The sequence below is a fragment of the Tachypleus tridentatus genome, chromosome 11, assembly GCF_004210375.1.
Source record: "Tachypleus tridentatus isolate NWPU-2018 chromosome 11, ASM421037v1, whole genome shotgun sequence".
Lineage (NCBI taxonomy): Eukaryota > Metazoa > Arthropoda > Merostomata > Xiphosura > Limulidae > Tachypleus > Tachypleus tridentatus.
In genome coordinates, this window is record NC_134835.1 from 29,330,083 (window position 1) to 29,352,049 (window position 21,967).

The following is a 21,967-nucleotide window of genomic DNA, read 5'->3' on the forward strand; positions in this document are numbered from 1 at the left end:
ATCTGCTGAGTCCACCGAGGGGAATCGAACCCCTGATTTTAGCGTTGTGAATCCGAAGACTTACTACTGTCCCAGAATTGGTCATAACAGTTGGTAGCATGATAAATTTGAAACTCCTCAGCCAATATTCACGAAGTTGTTTTGGCAATTGATAATTTTTTGTGAAGAATCTTATTGATTCTGAACCTGCTCTGTAATCCACAAAAAATATCGGATGACCATCTCTATTTCTGTTACCTCAAAGTCCGAAGTATATTAACCAGCCCTCATAACAGTTAGTATGGACAATCCATTTTGTCTGTGGGAAAAAATCCTATTGAGTCTAATCAATACAGGCTATGTAAGTATCTTAGAAAAACTGGGCATTTCAATGGCAGGAATACTGGACATCTAGTTCTCGTAGAGAAACACGGTTATAAGTTAAACCTAATTTAAAATACATTTTGTCAAGATTGCCAGACACTTGAAATCGGCCCGGCAAGGCCAGGTGGGTTTAGGCGTTCGACCCGCTGAGGGTCGTAGGTTTGAATCTCCGTCGCACCAAAATGCTCACTCTTTCAACTGTGGGGGCATTATAATGTGACAGTCAATCCAATTATTCATTGGTAAAAGAGTAGCTCAAGAGTTGGCAGTGGGTGGTGATGACTAGCTGTCTTCCCTCTAGTCTTACACTGCTAAATTAGGGACGGCAAGGCCAGGTGGGTTTAGGCGTTCGACCCGCTGAGGGTCGTAGGTTTGAATCTCCGTTGCACCAAAATGCTCGCTCTTTCAACTGTGGGGGCATTATAATGTGACAGTCAATCCAATTATTCATTGGTAAAAGAGTAGCTCAAGAGTTGGCGGTGGGTGGTGATGACTAGCTGTCTTCCCTCTAGTCTTACACTGCTAAATTAGGGACGGCTAGCACAGATAGCCCTCGTGTAGCTTTGCATAAAATTAAAAAAAAAAGTGATTTTTTTTTTTTTATGAATTTACAAACATCTTGAAAAATGGCAGCCAAAAGTGACTTAACTGTAAATCTGAAATGTTCACCACACATTTTCTGATAATTTAGATATATGGCTAACTAAAAAGACTAACATTTAATCTCTGTTTGATAGTCAACTCTCAATTTTGGGGGTCTGACTCATGAAATACTAGTCAGAACAGTAACCTTCGGCTTTAAAAATATTATAAACATTTAATATTTCTTTGAAAAGTTATTTCAGTGTAATATAAAAATCTAATTGATTAAATATGAGTTTTAGGTAAATTTAACCAGAACCAGTTTCTGTCATCAGGACTTCTTTATGTATGACCCAACTAACGGTGCTCCCCTGAATTTCATGCAAGTTATTAAGAAATACCTGTAAAAAAGTAGTCCAGAGTTGGCAGTGGGTGGTTTTGTCTATATGCCTATCACTGTTAAATTAGAGGCAGCTAACACAGATGATTCTCATATAGCTTTGTGTGAAATTTAAAGCAAACCAAATGTCTTAAAATAAATTTACAATTGTTTATATGTAACAAATATTTCTGTACATAAATTTTTGATTTTCATTAATACATGATTAATTTCAAAGAAAAATAACAACAATATATTTGGTACAATAGCATCTTGACTCAACATGCAACTTGATCATTGCAACTTGTTTATTACTGTAACAAGGTCCACCAAGACAAAATACAATAATCCAAATGTTTATATAATTTTATTTTTAATTTCTTTTCACTGCCAACAGTGATGTCACACAGTCACCTAAAGAAAGAAATTATAAATAAATGTTTTTATTGAATGGAAGACAGAATTACTAACGATGTAGTATATATAATGAACATTCAGATAAAACATTAAGAAAAACTTAAGTAATTTTATACTTTTAAAGGTGAGTATTTGTACTTGTAACCTATAGAACCCAGTACTTGTTCACTGGGTCTGTTCACTAAGTATTCTGAGATTCAGTATGTCTGGAATCAAAACAACTTTATATAATTCTGAAATTTTCCATGATACAAAGTAGTTAGAAGAGCATGTGATAATTAGAACATTTACATTAAATAAACAAAACAATTTCATCAGACTTTTATCCATGTCTGTTACACAGTTAGCAGTCCTTTACATTTTTTAAAATGCAAGTGACTCATTGAAAAAATAAACCCTGTTACCTGCTATGTATTCACCAGAATTACTTATTACTTAAAACATTAAATGGTGAAATAAGATAAAGTCCAATTCCTACAAAGGTTTACTGCACAATCCAACAAATTTAAATGTTAAAAATATTCTTAGTTATGCCAACTTATGAGAGGTAGAAACCTTGAATATACATGTAAAAAGGAAGTGAAATGACTATTTATTTTGATAATAAAAAAATGACACTGGTTTCTGATACATTTTCATTTTAATTGAAATGAATAAATAAATACTAGGTCACCACTTCACCTTTTTTTGTAATAAATAGATAATACTAGGTCACCACTTCACCTTTTTTTGTAATAAATAGATAATACTAGGTCACCACTTAACCCTTTTTTTTAATAAATAGATAATACTAGGTCACCACTTAACCCTTTTTTGTAATAAATAGATAATACTAAGTCACCACTGACCCTTTTTTGTAATAACATTTATTTTGTACTTTTTTTACGAAACTGTACTGTGGAACAATAATTTGAAAAATTAAAAACTTTCCTAAAAAAAAAAATAAGTAATAAAAACATGTTAAGATCTTCCACTTGGATTTACTGAATCTTCTTTATGGTTTAACTAGCTAATCTAAACATGTTAAGATCTTCCATTGGATTTACTGAATCTTCTTTATGGTTCAACTAGCTAATCTAAACATGTTAAGATCTTCCATTGGATTTACTGAATCTTCTTTATGGTTTAACTAGCTAATCTAAACATGTTAAGATCTTCCATTGGATTTACTGAATCTTCTTTATGGTTTAACTAGCTAATCTAAACATGTTAAGATCTTCCATTGGATTTACTGAATCTTCTTTATGGTTTAACTAGCTAATCTAAACATGTTAAGATCTTCCATTGATTTACTGAATCTTCTTTATGGTTTAACTAGCTAATCTAAACATGTTAAGATCTTCCATTGGATTTACTGAATCTTCTTTATGGTTTAACTAGCTAATCTAAACATGTTAAGATCTTCCATTGGATTTACTGAATCTTCTTTATGGTTTAACTAGCTAATCTAAATATGTTAAGATCTTCCATTGGATTTACTGAATCTTCTTTATGGTTTAACTAGCTAATCTTTACTTAATCCCATGATATTCTACTTAATATTTTATTCAAAAAATGCATATAAAACAGACCCTAAAAACATGAAACACAGGTTGTACAAAATATGAATTACAGTAAATGGAATGTTGAATGAAAAGCAATTACATATATTAGAATTAATAAAGATCCACCACTTTACAATAAAACAAGAATAAAAACAAAAGGTTTATAAGACAACCCAATATAAAGTTATCAAATACATACATGATGCTTATTTTTCTTATGTTGATAATCAGAACTGTTTCATAAATTATGAACAGAATTACAATCCTCTGTGCCTCTTGTCTTTGTGATACAAATTTCAGTGCAGTGCAAGTCTCTATTCACAAAATGGTATCACTACTAATGGACATTTAGCATCAGCTACCAATGCTGATATAAGATTGGCTTTACCACTTACTACCTGCATGCCAAAATAAAAGGACTCACTCCAACAATAAATTAAACCACTCATATGCAGCTTACATTTCATATCAGAATAAACATAAGATGAAATATCTAACCTTAAGTGTTTATATGAAACATGCTTCCCCAAAGATTTTAAAAATTGGGAGAACAGAATGACAGACATGGTAAATATTTTACAAGTGTTCCTAGAAAAGTGTTTCATAATTATAAATATGGATTATGTTTTTAATCTTGTGTTTTGAAAGCACTTGATAGCCAGTTTTAATAGTTATTCCAGAGTTCCCTCTCGTGGATAAAACTTCATCATAATGTGTTACATAAAAATAATTTATTAGAGGTAAAAAGACCTAATATATCTATTACAAAAAATGCACAGTAAATGAAAGATATTAACTAGCTATATCAACAATTCACACACACTTCTATGTACATAAACATCAGCTTTCACTTACAAATATTTCTAAAACCAGTGGAGAATTTTCTATAGAACATAAATGAACCTATGGTTTCATGTTAGCTATTTTTCCCTCTTGTGTCTTAATTATTTTTCTTATAGCTTTTCATATCTTTTCTGAATTCATATACTTACAAGTATTAAAATAGATGCATTATTGATATTCTACATTCTTTAAATAATTCAACTACCATTTTATTAAAAACACCAGTTCTCTACTTTAACCAGTTCATCAAATTATTAATACCATAGTAATAAGAATCTTTTAAAGAGCATATTAACTTTAGGTCTAAATTCTATTGTGTTACAAAGTAGAAATATTCAAGCAAAAGGAAGTATTATAAGATAACAACTTTAATTAACAATGGCTTATTTTTTAAAATACTGTACATTAATATTTCAATACAAATATCTTTGCAGAAAAAAAGCTGGTCACACTTCTAATTTTAGAATTTCTTCATATATATATATAAATAAGTTAAGTGTAAAATATTCAAGTATCGTAAATAATAGTTACACATTTTTTTCATTAATGCTCATTTTCAGTTTTATTCTTTGCTTTCATACTAAAATATCAAAAGTGTGTTTTGATTTGTAGTGATAAAGTAGTACACAACTCGTGGTTTTTCAAAACTATGATGAAATATTTTAAATTAATAACATTTGTTGCATCATTCAAATACCATATGATTCTTATGCAACAAAATAATATTGTTTAAGGTATACCGTAATCATTTTTCTGTGGTATGATGAAAACTTTATATGCACCTTATACCTTTGTTTTCTTATAACACTCCAGTATATACTTAAGTGGCCTGGCATGGCCAGGTGGGATAAGGCGTTTGGCTTGTAATCTGAGGGTCGTGGGCTTGAATCCCCATCGTACCAAAGATGCTCGCCCTTTCAGTCGTGGGGACATTATAATATTATGGTCAGTCCCACTATTCGTGGTAAAAGAGTAGTCCAAGAGTTGGTGATGGATGGTGATGACTAGCTGCCTTCTCTTTAGTCTTACATTGCTAAATTAGGGATGGCTAGTGCAGATAGCCCTCGAGTATCTTGCACGAAATTCAAAAACAAATATACTGAAGTTTTAAGATGGATTAGTGCTGGAAAGCCACAAGGCCAAAAGCAGTTGAAAGAAGCAAGTTAGAAAATAAAAAGTTAATTCGACTGTGTTTACAATACTTTATTTTGATTTTTGTATTTCTGATGTTATTACATTCAATGATTATGCCCACCCATAAATGTAAGCATGTTTTTATTGTAGAAATAAAAATACATTACAAACTGTAAATGTCTCTTCATGAGTAGTGGAAAAACCTTCAATTTCATAAACAAAATAAATGGTCCTTCAAAAGGATTTGTAACATCCTGTGAGGCAAAAACAACTGAATATATATATTGCACATTTTAATATAAAAATCATGTTGTTGTGTTTATTTTTCATTTATTTCATTAACTTATCTTTAATTACTTGAACACTTTTTAGCATTATGTTATGTAGTTATTGACTAATAAGAAATAACACAATGTAAACAAATTATACTGAGATTAGAAGAAGATGTTTTTTAAAAAGGATGAACAAGATTTAAAATTTTTACTTTTCTTAACATTTTACAGAATACATTAACTTACTATTCACTGGACTTCAATCCCAACTACTTATTTAACACTGTAGCTACTGAATTGACTCCTAAAGTCTTGACCAAAATAAGCTATATACATAGATTAGAACTTAAACTCAATTCAGTAATGATATGATTTATACAATAGAAAATAAAAATAATGATCGGAGGGTGGGACCCTGTTACACCCATTGTTAGTGTATAATCCAGAAAGAGAGAGGTCATAGTTACTTTGAAACCAAACAGGAAGGTAACCAGCTGGCAGCAACCACTTTTATCTTATTATTACTGTGTATCATCTTTCTGTATGAAACTGTGACACCGAGAAACCAATGAAAATAAGATGACTTTAACACTATTGCTTCTACCAGATTACTGTTATACATTTGACAAGTTTAGCACTGGTTCTTGTTCCATCGGTAATCAACAGGTTCCTGTAGTAATAATGCTCAGTTCAATTAGATTTAAGTCACAACTGCCCTTTCAATTTTTTAAATGACAAGTGAAATGTAAAAAGCCAAATTTTCTGCCTTTTCTAATTCACATCTTATGTTATACATTATACATACTAATGAGATGAACATTATACGGCAAGTATTTAAAAGTTGTTTAGAAAATATATTTGTTAAACCGTCACACAGGAAAGCTGAACGTACCAAATATAGAAGTATGGATCTACACTATTAGGCTTAGCTAATCTACATTAGTAAGTGTGGAATGGAATCAAATATAATGTGAATACTTGTGTATTTTAATATTCCTTTTCATTTCTAATATGCTATCTAACCAATATAAAAAGACTGTGTTTCACATCAGGTCACACTTGACTTCTTGAAAAATGGAGAAGTCACAGAAGCTAAAATGCATTTATCCAGATAGAATAGTTTAACTTAAAGTCTGCTAATTATGCTTTTAGTGACAGAGTGAAAGAGGGCTATGAAACCTTGTAAGTATAGTGAGTGTTGATACAATAAGCCTAAAGTAAAAATGTAGTTTGGGATCATTTATCCTGGAGCCAAGTGTATAAAATTATGAAAGTAAAAATATTGATTCAAGTTTAAAGTTAAATAGTTTCTGAATTAAGCTCTGTTATATCACCAACATTTTTAATAAAAACAAACCTCTTTAATCAAGAGACTAAAGTTTTGTTCTCTATACATTTCATTTTATACTTTCAGTACATAGATTAATATTAGGTTATGCTTTTGTTGCTAAGCAACATGACATATCAGCCATTGTTGGAACATAATATTACCAGAATGCACTGGTTTAAGTATATTTTAGAAGTTGTTAACCTAACTTATTTTTTACCAATTATTACTTTATGAACATGCCACAAATTCGTTTCATGAACTATTGTAATTTTGATTGGTTCAAAAAATAATTTACCAATGTTCACTGCCTCAAATGTACTTTTGTCTCTTTGTTGGTAAAGTTTGATTTTGATAAATATTAAATTACAGTAAACATTACTCGAAGAAATACATATAAATGATTTAAAATAACCATTATGTATATTTATGGTTAAAATAAGTATTAAATTAACCATTATGCACTTTTATGGTTAAAATAAACATTAAATTAACCATTATGTACTTTTATGGTTAAAATAAACATTAAATTAACCATTATGTACTTTTATGGTTAAAATAAACATTAAATTACAGTTTTCATTACTTGAAGAAATATTCCATGAGAAAATAGTGGGAAAATACATAAGAAATATAAACTACATATACTGTACTTGTATCAAAATACAATTTTATTTGAGTGTATAAGCTGTAAAGTTATACAAATATTTTGTTACTAAGAAATTAATTATAAATGTAAACTCATCATGTTTCTATTCAATGCAGTAGTGAAACATTTTGACACAACCAAAAATTTCTAAGCAATTTTTCTACAATATTAAATATAAATCACAGTTTGAAATTTTTGGCTTGTAAACTTTGAAACTTGAAAGAATCAGAGGTAACCCAGTTCAGTTGTTGGTGTTTTTTTACCATTTTTAGGGTTTTCTTGTTAATCACGAAGCTACACAATGGGCTATATGTGCTGTGTCCTCCTTGAGTATTGAAATCCAGTTTTTAATGGTACAAGTCTGTAGACTTACTGCTGAGCCCCTAAGGTGCATTTTGATAAGGGTTTGGATAAACAAACAATGGGCTACCCAAGTAATGAAATTATAAAATTTGAAAAAAAAAAAAAACAAAAATTAAGAAATTTTATAAACAGTGACATGTATAAAAATACAAATCCTGACTTAATCACAACAAAACTAACTTTTCCACAGAATGGTTTGCTCAACAACTATGTTGATGCACATGTTGTTAATGCAAGAATGTTTTTAAACAATTCATGTATGTATGTTTTATATTTCATTTTTAATCTGGAACTGTTAGCCTATACTTAAAATTAAATTACTTATAATACTGAGGGAGAGGAAAAAAAACAAAATTCCTTTGTTCATAGTTGTTTTTACATGTTAAAATATATTCAAGAAAACTGAACACTGTTGGTAGTGCATCTGCTTACATTCTAACAGTTTGGCTGGTTTAGTTAGAATATGCCTCCTTACAATGATTGGAATACAATACAGGCTTCTTTGGTGGCTTAAATTCTCCTTTCTTCATCTTTGCCACTCACAGCTATTATCTCTCAATGTTCTTGGGAAATCTAAGAGAAGAAAATATGCATAATTAAGTTTGATTGTTCTTATATTAACCAACCTCCATGTGGCTACTTGTGGAACACAATTTTAAACAAGTCTGGTTTACATTAACATCACATTCAAGGATTACAAGGGACCTGCTGGTCCATCTGATGTTTTCCTCCACTAAAGTATTAAACGTATAAAGCTCTTATCATTCAAATATTTATGAAGCCTTTCTATTCCCTTAGAGTTACTGCTTCCACTAAATCTAAAGGTAACCTTTTCAAAAGACCAACCACACTGTTAGAAAAATAAGATTATTTTATATGAAGATTAGTCCTACCCTGCTAACCATCAAGAATCATCAGATATGAGCCTTCCTATATCATCTCTCATGAATTCCCTTTTTATCCTCACCTTCTGTTTTCCCTTAAGGCAAAGAACTCCTTCATATTAATTGTTTTACATTTTCTGACATTCTATGTTCACATATATCCTTTAAGATTTCATAATTTTTTGTTTGATCAATTCTTTTGATCTATCACAAGAACCCTTAATCTCTCATCACAGCAGTCAATTTAAACCTTAAATTTAAAATGCTTTTCTTTAATTTTATCCTTTATAGTTCACCCTGTTTTGTTTTACTTATGGGCTTAGAGCAATATCTTTTTTATATAAGGAATATATTTATTTTTCATATTTGAAAATTTAAATTTTTAACATATATTACCAATGCCCCAAATTCGTAACATATATAAATATCATATTCCTCCAAACTTTTAAACAAAAATCTCATTATTTCTGATATTCATATACTGACAAACATGAAATGTAGTAGAGCAACGATCACTTGCATCCATATATTCCCCAATCTTTATCATACCATTATTTTCGTCAGATTTCTGTAATTGTTCAAACCAAAAAAAACAAAGGGAAAATGAAGAACAACTAAACAAATTTATCTTTCAAACGTGATAGAAACAATCGTTTTTTTCTTGCTAAACAAAACATTGCCATTAAGATCGACATGAAGACCCACTTAATGTACGTGATTCTTCTGATGTAAATCGAGAGAATTTTTTTGAATTTTGCACCTGTGGTGCAAGGATCTTCCATGGTTTATAGATAAGTTCGCAGAGCTTGTTGTCCGACATATACAATGATTAAATTAGGATATTCAAAATTTTTGAATAATTATTAAATATTGAATCTGTGTGGGACAAATGTGAGAAAATTAATAACCGATGAGGTAAAATCTATTGTTTTTATTCCGTTATCGTAGATGAAACCATGGATGTCAGTCGCGACGAGCAACTTTGTATTTTGCCTTTGTTACATTTCAGGCGTCATTAAAGAATGTTCTTTAGGCTTTTTCTTGGCGAAATCAACGAAATCACAAGCCCTTTTTGAATTGACCACAGAAACTTTAGTGTAACAAGGTCTTTATCTTTATTTGATAGTTGGCCAAGGATACGATGGCGCCAGTAACATGAATGGTTAACATGCTGAGCTTAAAAGTCTAATCAAAACTGTGGCCCCAAAATCGATCTATGTCCATTGTTTTGGTCTCCAGAAAAAGAAGACGTTAATGATGATGTCTCATTACTTCGCGACTTTTATGCACTGAATTAGAATTAATTACCTTCAGAAATAAAGACTATGGTTGGTCTTCTCGATCAAGGAAAACAATATTCTCATTTGTCTTCGGGATACAATTTGTCAAAATGGATTTATGAAAACGGCATCTCTCAACTCCTTCCAACTTATTCTCATTTGGCGAAAATATTCAGCACTGTTCCAGTCACATATTGTTCTGTTGAAAGACCATTCTCTGCTTTACGTGGAATTAAAACGTACTGACGTTCTACTATTGGACAAGAAAGACTGTCTCATGTCGCCATTTTGAATATTGAACGGGAAATAACAATTACGTGATAAAGAACAAAATGGAAGACATGATCAATGCTTTTGCTCATGAAGAAGATTCATGAAAAATTATTGCTTACTTGAATTTTATTTGGTCTAATGTTCTATGCGTTAAAAAATAAAACACTAGTTGCAATGAAAAAATTATATTTACGGTTTTTCATTATCAAAAGCAAATATATGTTGTTTCTCCTTTAAAGCAATCAGGATAATGAAAATTTATGTTTACGTTTTTTGATTCTTAATAACAAAAATATGATGTTACTTTTCGGGGATCAGAGTACTGAACCTCAATTGGGAAATCTGCCCTGCGGATCTGTTGATTACCAATATAAAATCGTAATCTTAGGGTCGCGGGTTCGCATCCTCATTGCGCCAAACATGCTCGGCCTCCCAGCCGTGGGCGCGTTATAATGTGACGGACAATCCCACAATTCGTTGGTAAAAGAGTAGCCCAAGAGTTGGCGGTGGGTGGTGATGACTAGCTGCCTTCCCTCTAGTCTCACACTGCTAAATTAGGGACGGATAGCACAGATAGTTCTCGAGTAGCTTTGTGCGAAATTCAAAAACAAACAAACAAACCAATATAAAAAGTTACAAAATCTTCAGTATAGAGAATTAAAATATTCCTTAGACCCCGAATTGTACTTCATCTGAAAACCTAACTCACTTCTTGTCATACCACTCCTGAAATAACGTTTTATAATTTTTTGCTTTTCGATTTACAAGCGCACGTATAACCGTTAATTCAAAAACACAAGAATTGTCCCTAACCATTGCCACCCTTACCTCTTGGATTAAACACTTATCACCTTTTAAATTGATTAAGAATCGTAAAAGCGCTATTCCATAAATCACAGTTTGTATAAACTATTTTGTAATTTTGCACTTATGTTACATGCTTATTACTCACGTTATTTCCATTCTGCCACAAGTCTCGGGTACTGGATAGATAGATTATTCGGTGCATGCCCGGTAAAAGTGGTTTTTCTCGGGGTACTGGACCCCCTCCCACATTTAAATTATACAATTTTGATTGGATTTATTGATTATTACCTTGAAAAGAACCGCTACTTTCTATGCTTCAATCTCCACTAATTGGTGTAATTCTAAAAATACAAAATCACGTTTAAGTACCTAGATCAAATTATTGTCAGACTCCAGTCAATACCTAACAAAGTAATCCTTCTGGTCATAAATGTATAAAATGTCGATTAAAAGTTTATGTTACTTAATTCATGTTTTAACTTGCCTCATTTATGGCCCAGCATGGCCAGGTGGTTAAGGCACTCGACTCGTAATCCGATGGTCGCGGATTTTAATCCCTGTCGCATCAAACATGTTCATCCTTTCAGCCGTGGAGGCGTTATAATGTGATGGTCAATCCCACTATTCACTTGTAAAAGAGTAGCCCAAGTGGGTGGTAATGACTAGCTGCTTTTCCTCTAGTCTTACACTGCTTAATTAGGGGCGGCTAGCGAGGAAATTCAAACCAAAACCAAACGAAGCCTCATTTACAGATCGCGTACTTCCTGGTGCTCGTGTTCCGTCACAGCTTTGGTCGTTACTGTTCTGTTTTACTTCTACAAAGCCACAAATCCTTATCGCGCTTTCCACTTCTTCATAGCGGCTTCCTGTTCTGCTTGTGACATTTACAGCTTTTCCTTAATGCCTTAGGGCGTTTCATTCATAAGCCACAATTAACCACCAAACAACTCACGAGTTAATTAAACTCTTAACCACAAATAAATATAAACTCAATTAAAATTAAGATATCAATTTCTAACTTAATAGCTTAAATTATTCCGTAGAAAAACAGAGATTTCTGTGCGCCCTTAATTGTTTCTCAAGCCCCCTCAGGCCTTGTTAAACCATAACACCTGCCAAGTAAGTTCAAAGATCTCCTTTTTCCCACTGAACTGTTCACAAAGTCCAAACGGTCAAACTGTTTGCCCTTAGTTATTGACCTAAGCCTAGTATTTTGTTCATAATTACTTCTGAAAACATTCACTTATTATAGCTGTTTTCTTTAAATCAATTTATTAATCACGTGTACTTAACAATTAGCTTCCATAACCTACTCTTCCGTACATCACTGCTAACATTATTTTAAGCTTTATAATACCACTTAATATATCAGTTTAACAGTTTCTGTTTTAAGCACCATGTTACTTTTCTTTCGAGTAGATTACATTTGTATCTAATTAAAAATACGGCAACGGCAAATATATTTTTTTAAAAATACCAATGTTGAGTTTTATCGTTCTGAAGCCAGCGTACTTTAAATTGCATTGCCTAAAGTCGTGTTATAAATAACTTGCCAAGTAAAATATTTACATAATAATTTAAATACATTCTTATTATATATATTTTATTTTCAGCGTAATTTTGTTATTTAAATTTATCAAGTAAGCATGTTTCTTACATAAAATATTGCTAACCATGCAAGAGCTTTAAAATTAATGGAATTTTGGCTTTTGTTTTTCATACCTATGTTATAATTTATCTACTTAATAAAACTGTCTATTCTTCATACATTAAAGTCAAAAACATTTATTGTAACTGACACATTATGCACCTAAAGTGAATACTTACATGTGAAGATTTTGTCATATTCCTTAGGTGTTATGTTTCTGCATTCAATTGCAGAACATGGGATTTTGATCACAAAGACTTCAGAATAACAATAATATAAGCGTATTAATAGTTTAATATGTAAGAGTGTAGCAAGATGGCCGTCGGCAGTCTCCGGTGGCTTTACTACCTTCCGTAGTGTGTTAGTGTAAATTAATCACTCCTTTTTCTGCCGACTTGACAGTTCATTTGATTGTATTATGTTCTCTAGTGTTAAAATTTCGAAGCTTGAATTGTTTTAAAATGTCATCGATTCGTTGCGTTATTTGAGCATCGCATGCTAGTATATTACAATAAATATATTTAATTAAAGTTTCGATTAATGTATATTTTGATTATTTGACGTTATTTTCAAATCCACTTGATAAATTGTGCACTAGAGTTGACCTATCAGAAAACAGTAACCACTGGCCTTGAAAGAAATATTCCTAAATCGTCAGATGTCTTACCATACGATTTATAATTTTGATGGTAAAAACAAAGAATCAATAGGTCTATAGCAAGTCCATTAAGTCGTAAAAAATTATTCGAATTTTATTTACTAAATTTATACCAAAGGTAAAAGCTTCAAGTATAACATTGCGCCATCTATTGGTTTGTAAAAATATTTAATTTGCGTTTACACAGCCATGCACATTATGTTTGTATGTACGATGCCAGCTCTTAGAATGGCTAAGGAAACAGAATAATAAAGAAAACATCTTTATCTTCAAAAGTTTTACAGTTTAATTGGCTATTTCGACCTGTTGTGATACAGTGGGGGCTAAAATGTGGTGTTAACTTAGGGGGGAGTGAAAAATAAATTGATGTGATAATAAAAACAGCTTCTGTTTTTACTTTTTTTTACTCTTCATTTCCAGCTCCAAATTCCTTTTAGACTTTATCTATGTATGTTTACAGAATGTTATTCATTTGGACGAAAACACAATTCAAGTTCAGGAAGTCATAAAGTTGTCTAAATTTATGGGGGCCAAAGTTGAAGGAACATATACATTTAATATATAAATTGAATTTGCATGTATATACAATTTACAAATTTACAGTTTAACATTAATTTTAAAGGCAAAATGTATAAATTAAATTTATCATAAACACAGTCATTACAATATATCTTACTGCTCAGTTTAGGCTTTTATTAACGTTTCTATAGTACTGGAAACCCAAGTTATTAAGGTACAAAAGCCTAACTGGGAGTAGGTTACAGAGTGACGCAGCTCAGTGTAATGACTAAGTCAAGCCATGATAACATAAAGGAAACTGAATGCTATTTTAATAAGTTTATGATAGATTATAGAGTTTAAGGTAAAATCACACAAGGTTAAATTAGATTTATGGAATCTGATCACCAATGTAAAATAAAAATTTTATGTAGATTGGATTATTTTGAATGTTATTTTGGTAAAATGTTTTAAAAGTTGATTTTTACTTATCTTACTAACCTCTGTTTCAATATATATATGTGTGTGTGCTGAACTGGTGTGGAATAAAAACTGAACTGACATCTTGAAGGCTGTGCACAATACAAAGAATTAGAAAATCATTTTGTTAAAAACGGGTAGAAAATTTTAGCCTTAATATTTCCACAAACTGTAAAGTGAAAAAGGAAAAAAACTAATTTATGAATATTTCAAGCTGCTTGCATAATAAACTTAAGATATTTTACACACTATTTATGCAAGAGTTACATTTTAAGGTTGTGGATGATTTATGTTAAAATAATATGATTTAAATAAAAGTGTTAGTGGCAGTTTTCAGCAATGTAATTGGTAGTTTAAAATAGTATCAAATACTACACTCTCATTAAAATGAGTTTCTTAATTTTAAGCCACACATTATTTCCATGTATATAAATATTATGAAAAGCACTATATTTTCTCTGGATTTTACCTATACTTTGCAACATTAAAGGGTGTGAAAATATTAAGAACACTATGAAGTATTGTTTATAAATAGGAAGTATTATGTTTTTCCCTTTATTTGTTGTTTCAGGATTTGTTGGTAGCTGAGAAGATTGTTCTGAAACAGAATATGGTACCAACTTTGAAGGCTGGTGATTCTAACAAAGGCATGGTTCTTATGAAGGTAAACGTCTATCACTTTGTTACTGTAATTGTAGGGTTAAATAAGAAATACCAAATAAATTCTTCTTCTGAAAAGTTAATTAGAATATTTTACAGTATGTTCTACAGTACTTATTGTATAATTAAGTTCAAGATATTATTGTATGCTCTATATTTGACATTGTAATTTATTTTGTACTTAGAGGGAGCTGCTGGTTGTTAGAAATGTTAACAGATTCAGTTAAAGTTAGCCCTAAAATGGCTAAAACAAAAAACAAAAATAGATGGAATGTTGGAATTATTTTACCTGATAATTTAAAAAACAACAACAAAGAAATGTTATAACAATATTAATCTACGATTTTTAATTTATTTTACATTCACTAGCAAGCCTGAATATATTCAGTAATTTTAATTTTGTAAATAGACTTGCTAACTTTTGATTTTGAAACATAACAGTATAATTTTAAATATAAATCATTACTACTGTGATAAATGTTAAACTATATTTCAGGTTGATTTTTCACGTGTATATAATCATATATGACAGACATTGGTCTCCTGTTTTATTCCATTATAGACATACCGTTTTCTTAAGTGACAACATAAAAATATCCTATGAAGAGGCAGATGAAGCTCAGTTTTCCGAGATAACATTTAATTATTTTAATTATAAGATGACCAAATTTCCAAACTAAAAAACTGGAACAGTCTAGTTATTTCTCCTAATTTAAAAATAGTTTTTACAGATTTGAAATAATTTAATTTAACTTTAATTTACTTTAAATTTATCAAACTGTTACACAATATTTACAAATATTTTAACATTAGCATTGTTTTTGAAATAATTCCAAGCACATGTTTGTTGGTGACAGGCATAAAATAAATGATCAAAAAGTCAAAATATATATCCAAGAAACTTTCAATTATTCACCTTATCCAATTCATCTTAAAATAGGCAACTTCATATGAATACTTGTTGAAGAGTCCATAACATTATCAAATATGGTACTTTTATATTTTAGCATTATTTTGAAACTCTTTAGTCGCAATTTTGTGAAACAGTGATGAAACATGGAAGTTCTGTTGTTTATTTCACAAGCCTTGAAATTCAGTACATTACTGTCAAAAGTGTATTTTGATAATGAACACTTACTTAACATGGTTTGTGCAGGAAAACAAGAATGTCTCTTCAAAATATTGTATAACATAAAACTTATATATTTCTTATATAGACATGTCAATTTATTCTTCATTATCCTTTACCTAAGTTCTAATTTAGAAATGTCAATTTATTCTTCATTATCCTTTACCTAAGTTCTAATTTAAACATGTCAATTTATTCTTCATTATCCTTTACCTAAGTTCTAATTTAGAAATGTAAATTTATTCTTCATTATCCTTTACCTAAGTTCTAATTTAAACATGTCAATTTATTCTTCATTATCCTTTACCTAAGTTCTAATTTAGACGTGTCAATTTATTCTTCATTATCCTTTACCTAAGTTCTAATTTAGAAATGTCAATTTATTCTTCATTATCCTTTACCTGAGTTCTAATTTAAACATGTCAATTTATTCTTCATTATCCTTTACCTAAGTTCTAATTTAAACATGTCAATTTATTCTTCATTATTCTTTACCTAAGTTCTAATTTAAACATGTCAATTTATTCTTCATTATCCTTTACCTAAGTTCTAATTTAAACATGTCAATTTATTCTTCATTATCCTTTACCTAAGTTCTAATTTAGAAATGTCAATTTATTCTTCATTATCCTTTACCTGAGTTCTAATTTAAACATGTCAATTTATTCTTCATTATCCTTTACCTAAGTTCTAATTTAAACATGTCAATTTATTCTTCATTATCCTTTACCTAAGTTCTAATTTAGAAATGTCAATTTATTCTTCATTATCCTTTACCTAAGTTCTAATTTAAACATGTCAATTTATTCTTCATTATCCTTTACCTAAGTTCTAATTTAGAAATGTAAATTTATTCTTCATTATCCTTTACCTAAGTTCTAATTTAAACATGTCAATTTATTCTTCATTATCCTTTACCTAAGTTATAATTTAGACGTGTCTATTTATTCTTCATTATCCTTTACCTAAGTTCTAATTTAGAAATGTCAATTTATTCTTCATTATCCTTTACCTGAGTTCTAATTTAAACATGTCAATTTATTCTTCATTATCCTTTACCTAAGTTCTAATTTAAACATGTCAATTTATTCTTCATTATCCTTTACCTAAGTTCTAATTTAAACATGTCAATTTATTCTTCATTATTCTTTACCTAAGTTCTAATTTAGAAATGTCAATTTATTCTTCATTATCCTTTACCTAAGTTCTAATTTAAACATGTCAATTTATTCTTCATTATCCTTTACCTAAGTTATAATTTAGACGTGTCAATTTATTCTTCATTATCCTTTACCTAAGTTATAATTTAGACGTGTCAATTTATTCTTCATTATCCTTTACCTAAGTTATAATTTAGAAATGTCAATTTATTCTTCATTATCCTTTACCTAAGTTCTAATTTAAACATGTCAATTTATTCTTCATTATCCTTTACCTAAGTTATAATTTAGACGTGTCAATTTATTCTTCATTATCCTTTACCTAAGTTCTAATTTAGAAATGTCAATTTATTCTTCATTATCCTTTACCTGAGTTCTAATTTAAACATGTCAATTTATTCTTCATTATCCTTTACCTAAGTTCTAATTTAAACATGTCAATTTATTCTTCATTATTCTTTACCTAAGTTCTAATTTAAACATGTCAATTTATTCTTCATTATCCTTTACCTAAGTTCTAATTTAAACATGTCAATTTATTCTTCATTATCCTTTACCTAAGTTCTAATTTAAACATGTCAATTTATTCTTCATTATCCTTTACCTAAGTTCTAATTTAGACGTGTCCAGTTATTCTTCATTATCCTTTACCTAAGTTCTAATTTAGACATGTCAATTTATTCTTTATTGTCTTTTATCTGAGATTTATTCTCATGTCTTGTGAAACAATGGTGACTCTAGAGCGATCTTAAAGTAAACAATACTTTATAATGTTGGTGGAGAATACTGTTTAATACAACACTGTCCAAGAACGTAAATAAGTGTTCTTCAATAGTTGACATCTGGAGGTCATGGCCTCACCTTATGTCATAATGAATATGACTAACCATGCAGGTAGCACGTTACTCTTGGGAAGTGAAAGACTTTACCTCAGACTTTATAGTAAGTTTAGTCTAGAACTTGGGTCTCAGTCTGAGAAAAGACTGGGATTACATGGGTATCTTCATGGGAAGGGAGACACTTTCCCCCACCAGGAACATGAGAAACATATATATTTATGTGTAGTTTTTTATTCAGTTCATAATTTCTCACTACTTTATCCCCTACAAAAATTTCTGTGTACACAGATGTGTGATTAAATTAGATATATATATAATGTTGAAACTCAATGTACAGTTGCAGTATTTAAGCTCAATAAAACTAATGGAAAGGTAAATACTGTTGAAGGTAAAAAAATTAAAATAAATAAATAAATAAATATTCAGCCACAACTTAGAATCAGTAAAGATGGCCAAAGTATGTTTTTTTGTATTAATGAAAGGAAATAACAGTTACAAGCTTTGTGTATGTAACGTAATATTTTTCTATCGTGATAATTTAAACCACTTGTGAGTTAACAACCTATGACAAAACTGTCAAAGTAGAGAACGTTTATATTGAACTGTCAACAACACTCATGCATTTAGCGCGAGACTCCTACATCCCATGTAGTTTTACATAGAATAATTTTATCAATGGCCCCTCATTAAGACCATGAACCATGGGACTGAGCCCCAAATAGCCCCTCCTTTAATTCGCCACTTAGCTGAACTTTGGAGTGAAATCAGACTATTTTGATCAATCTTAATGTTTGGTATGCACCCTAAAACCCTTTTGGAAGTCACTAAGAACAGTATTGAACCACGTGGTTTTTTTTGTTCCGAATTTAAGTGTTCACTTGTGAGCAAAACTACCTATTAATTTTAGAATTCGCACCATCTTGAGCATAATGTTGTGAAAATACTCATTACCAAGAATTAATACCAATTATTATTAAATGCAAGTCCACGGACTTCCAACACTAAAATCTGGGGTTCGATTTCTCACTGTGGATAAAGCAGATAACCCATTGTAGCTTTGCTCTAAAAAAAACAACACAAAAACAAACAGAATATTAAATGTTATTTGTACTGCATATTTTCAGCAATTCTTCTGGTAACATTTGTCACATGTTTGTTTCCTAAAAAATACCGAAAATTGAAATGGAACACAAAAGCAGAACCATCTGTACTAGACGCCAACTCCACCCCTCTCCCAGTGGCAAGTCGGGAGGCTTGTAACATTAAAACCAAATTAAAATACCGTGATAGGCATAGTGCAGATAACCCGTTGTGTAACTTTGTGCTCAACTACGAACAAACAAACAATAAAACAGACTGTACTGTACAAAATACACACACACAAGGCTTCCACTCAATTTAAGCTTCAATTAGGTCTAATTAAAACAACTAAAACACCGCGTAATAATGAAGGATTATATTAGATATACACCAAGGATAAGAGAAAAACAAGTTAGAGGACGCAAAAAGCTGCTTTAAACTATACTATTATGTGTGTATTTTTGCGTTGAATTAGAAATATCTTAAGCCTACGTACCTAAGTGCTGAAGAACGTATCTTCAATTACAGAACAGACACACTCGAACCTAGGTTAAGATTGGTTAATCATATATTAGCATAATTTAATTTTGTCCAATCCACTACTTCGATGACTCGCGGTACACAGTATTATTATAATTACGTAACAAACCAAACCTGCAAAATAAAGAAACGGATGAGGATTTGCTTTCTCAAAAGTATACAGACATCGCGTAAATGCAGCACGTGACTAGTGATCGCGCCTCTATATTTAATTATCTTTGATTGGTCTTGTTTCAAACCTTGATACGAGCGATTGGTTAAATCAGTGCGTTTGCATGAACATAGAATCCAACCAAAGCAAATATCTCTGATCTTACTCAAAAGTCGGACGGCCTATCGCGTAAAAGAGCCAATACAATCTACTTATTTTTACCATAAGTATAGATATTATATCAAGATGATTTATAAGCGAAAATTCAAAACATATTATACAGGCAATAAGAAAATTATAAAACTGAAATAAATGTTTTGTAAAAAAGATATTTAAAAAACAGCATAAGATTAAAAATAAATCAAATTACAATTAGAAATTTCATAACCCTAGCGCTTTTTCCAAGATATATCTTTGGAGTTTATAAGATTAAAAATACGGTACCAATCCTCTCAACAAAGTGGAATAAAAATTTTAGATATTTGTTTTGCTTATTGCTTCTCATTATCTGTTAAAAACATCATTACATTAAATTCCATTATTGTACATATTTCCACTGCCTATTATTTATACTGTAGCTGGTATAGCTCAATATAATCGTAGTACACAAGATATATACTGTCAACAAAGTGAGAGGATCTAGAAGTGCAAATTTGAACGTGATCACAACTTACCGACAATGTTGAATAACTGTATAATAAATTTACCTAAAAAAATGAGCAGTTGATTTTATTTTAATAATGGGTGCCTTATATCTCTTTCTTCATATGGATTAAAGTAAGTTAAAGTTTCTGAAATATAATAGAGTTACAACTTAATGTTTGAAACACGTCCAACTACATATATACATAACTATAACAGAGATATTTCTCTCTCTGTGTTTGTAAAACTCCCACAATAACTTAAAGTCCCGTAGTTATAGTGTTACACTTGTAAAAATAATACATCATATAAAAAAAAAACATTTATTATTGCAAAAACAAATATATCTTGCAACATCAGTAGTACATGTTCGACTATATTTGCGCTATCATCAGGCAAAATGAAAATAGACAAGAGAGAGTGATATACGGACTCCTGTATCAGGTATTTCATACGTTATTTTTTTCTGTTAGGCCTAAAAAAAGATGCGAAGAGCAGGAATACGTGTTCTCTAACATTAAAAGGCCTACATTTAACTTATTATTATTATATGATATAATAACGTAAAATATTATTTAGTGTCATATTGGGCCATCTTGACTGCCCCGTCCTTTAAACTAAACTATCAAATAAATAAATTTGACAAATATGCAGCATCCTGTTCACAACAAACAACATCCAAGACCTCAATTTCACCAGCAAATTTAAGTAATTGATTAACTTTTTTATTTACTCAGTCATTGACTTTGATAAAAAAGAGCAAAGGTTTTAAGACTTAAGCCCCAAGGTACTGAACTTATGACATAAATCCAGTTTGACTTAAATTACATTTATAATAACTATTTGCTTTCTTCCATCTACCCACTCCTTATATCCAGTTTGTTAGCTTATCCCCACACCTATAGAGATAATTTTTTTAAACAAGTCTTTTATGTGGCACTGTGTCAAAGGATTTCTGATAATTCACATACTATAAATCATGATAGTTCACTTGAATTTGGCCTGGCATGGCCAGGTAGTTATGACGCTCGACTCACAATCTGAGGGTCACAGGTTTGGATTCCTGTCCCACCAAACATGCTCACCCTTCCAGCCATGTGAGTATTATAATATGACAATCAATCATCCATTATTTGTTGGTAAAAAAGAGCAGCCCAAGAACTGAGGGTGGGTGGTAGTGACTAACTGCTTTCCATCTAAACTTTTAATGCTATACTAGAGACAGCTAGTGCAGATAGCTCTCGTGTAGCTTTCCAAAACTTTCAAAACAAACAAATAAACATTTGAATTTTGTTGTACATGTACGTCAAATTTCGTAGCCATGTAAGGCTTAGTGATTAGTGTTCTGGGTTATGGATATGTGGA

At 30.5% G+C, this 21,967-nt stretch overlaps 2 long non-coding RNA genes across 6 annotated transcripts in view; one reads left to right on the plus strand and one right to left on the minus strand.

The window, feature by feature from the left end:
- LOC143231328 (uncharacterized) overlaps positions 1 to 21,967 on the plus strand; it is a 40,740-nt gene that overhangs the window by 6,096 nt on the left and 12,677 nt on the right. The window contains exon 3 of the long non-coding RNA XR_013016877.1: positions 14,973 to 15,065. This is a non-coding gene — a long non-coding RNA (uncharacterized LOC143231328). The remainder of the gene's footprint in view (positions 1 to 14,972; positions 15,066 to 21,967) is intronic.
- Positions 1,598 to 13,152, minus strand: LOC143231841 (uncharacterized). 5 transcript variants are annotated; one of them, XR_013017236.1, is made up of 4 exons: positions 12,945 to 13,152; positions 10,066 to 10,290; positions 8,306 to 8,446; positions 1,598 to 1,738 (listed from the first exon to the last, which is right to left on the minus strand). It is a non-coding gene; the product is annotated as an uncharacterized LOC143231841 (long non-coding RNA). The 5 variants fall into 5 exon arrangements; XR_013017239.1 differs by lacking the exon at positions 12,945 to 13,152 and adding an exon at positions 11,487 to 11,501; XR_013017238.1 differs by lacking the exon at positions 12,945 to 13,152 and adding an exon at positions 11,263 to 11,277.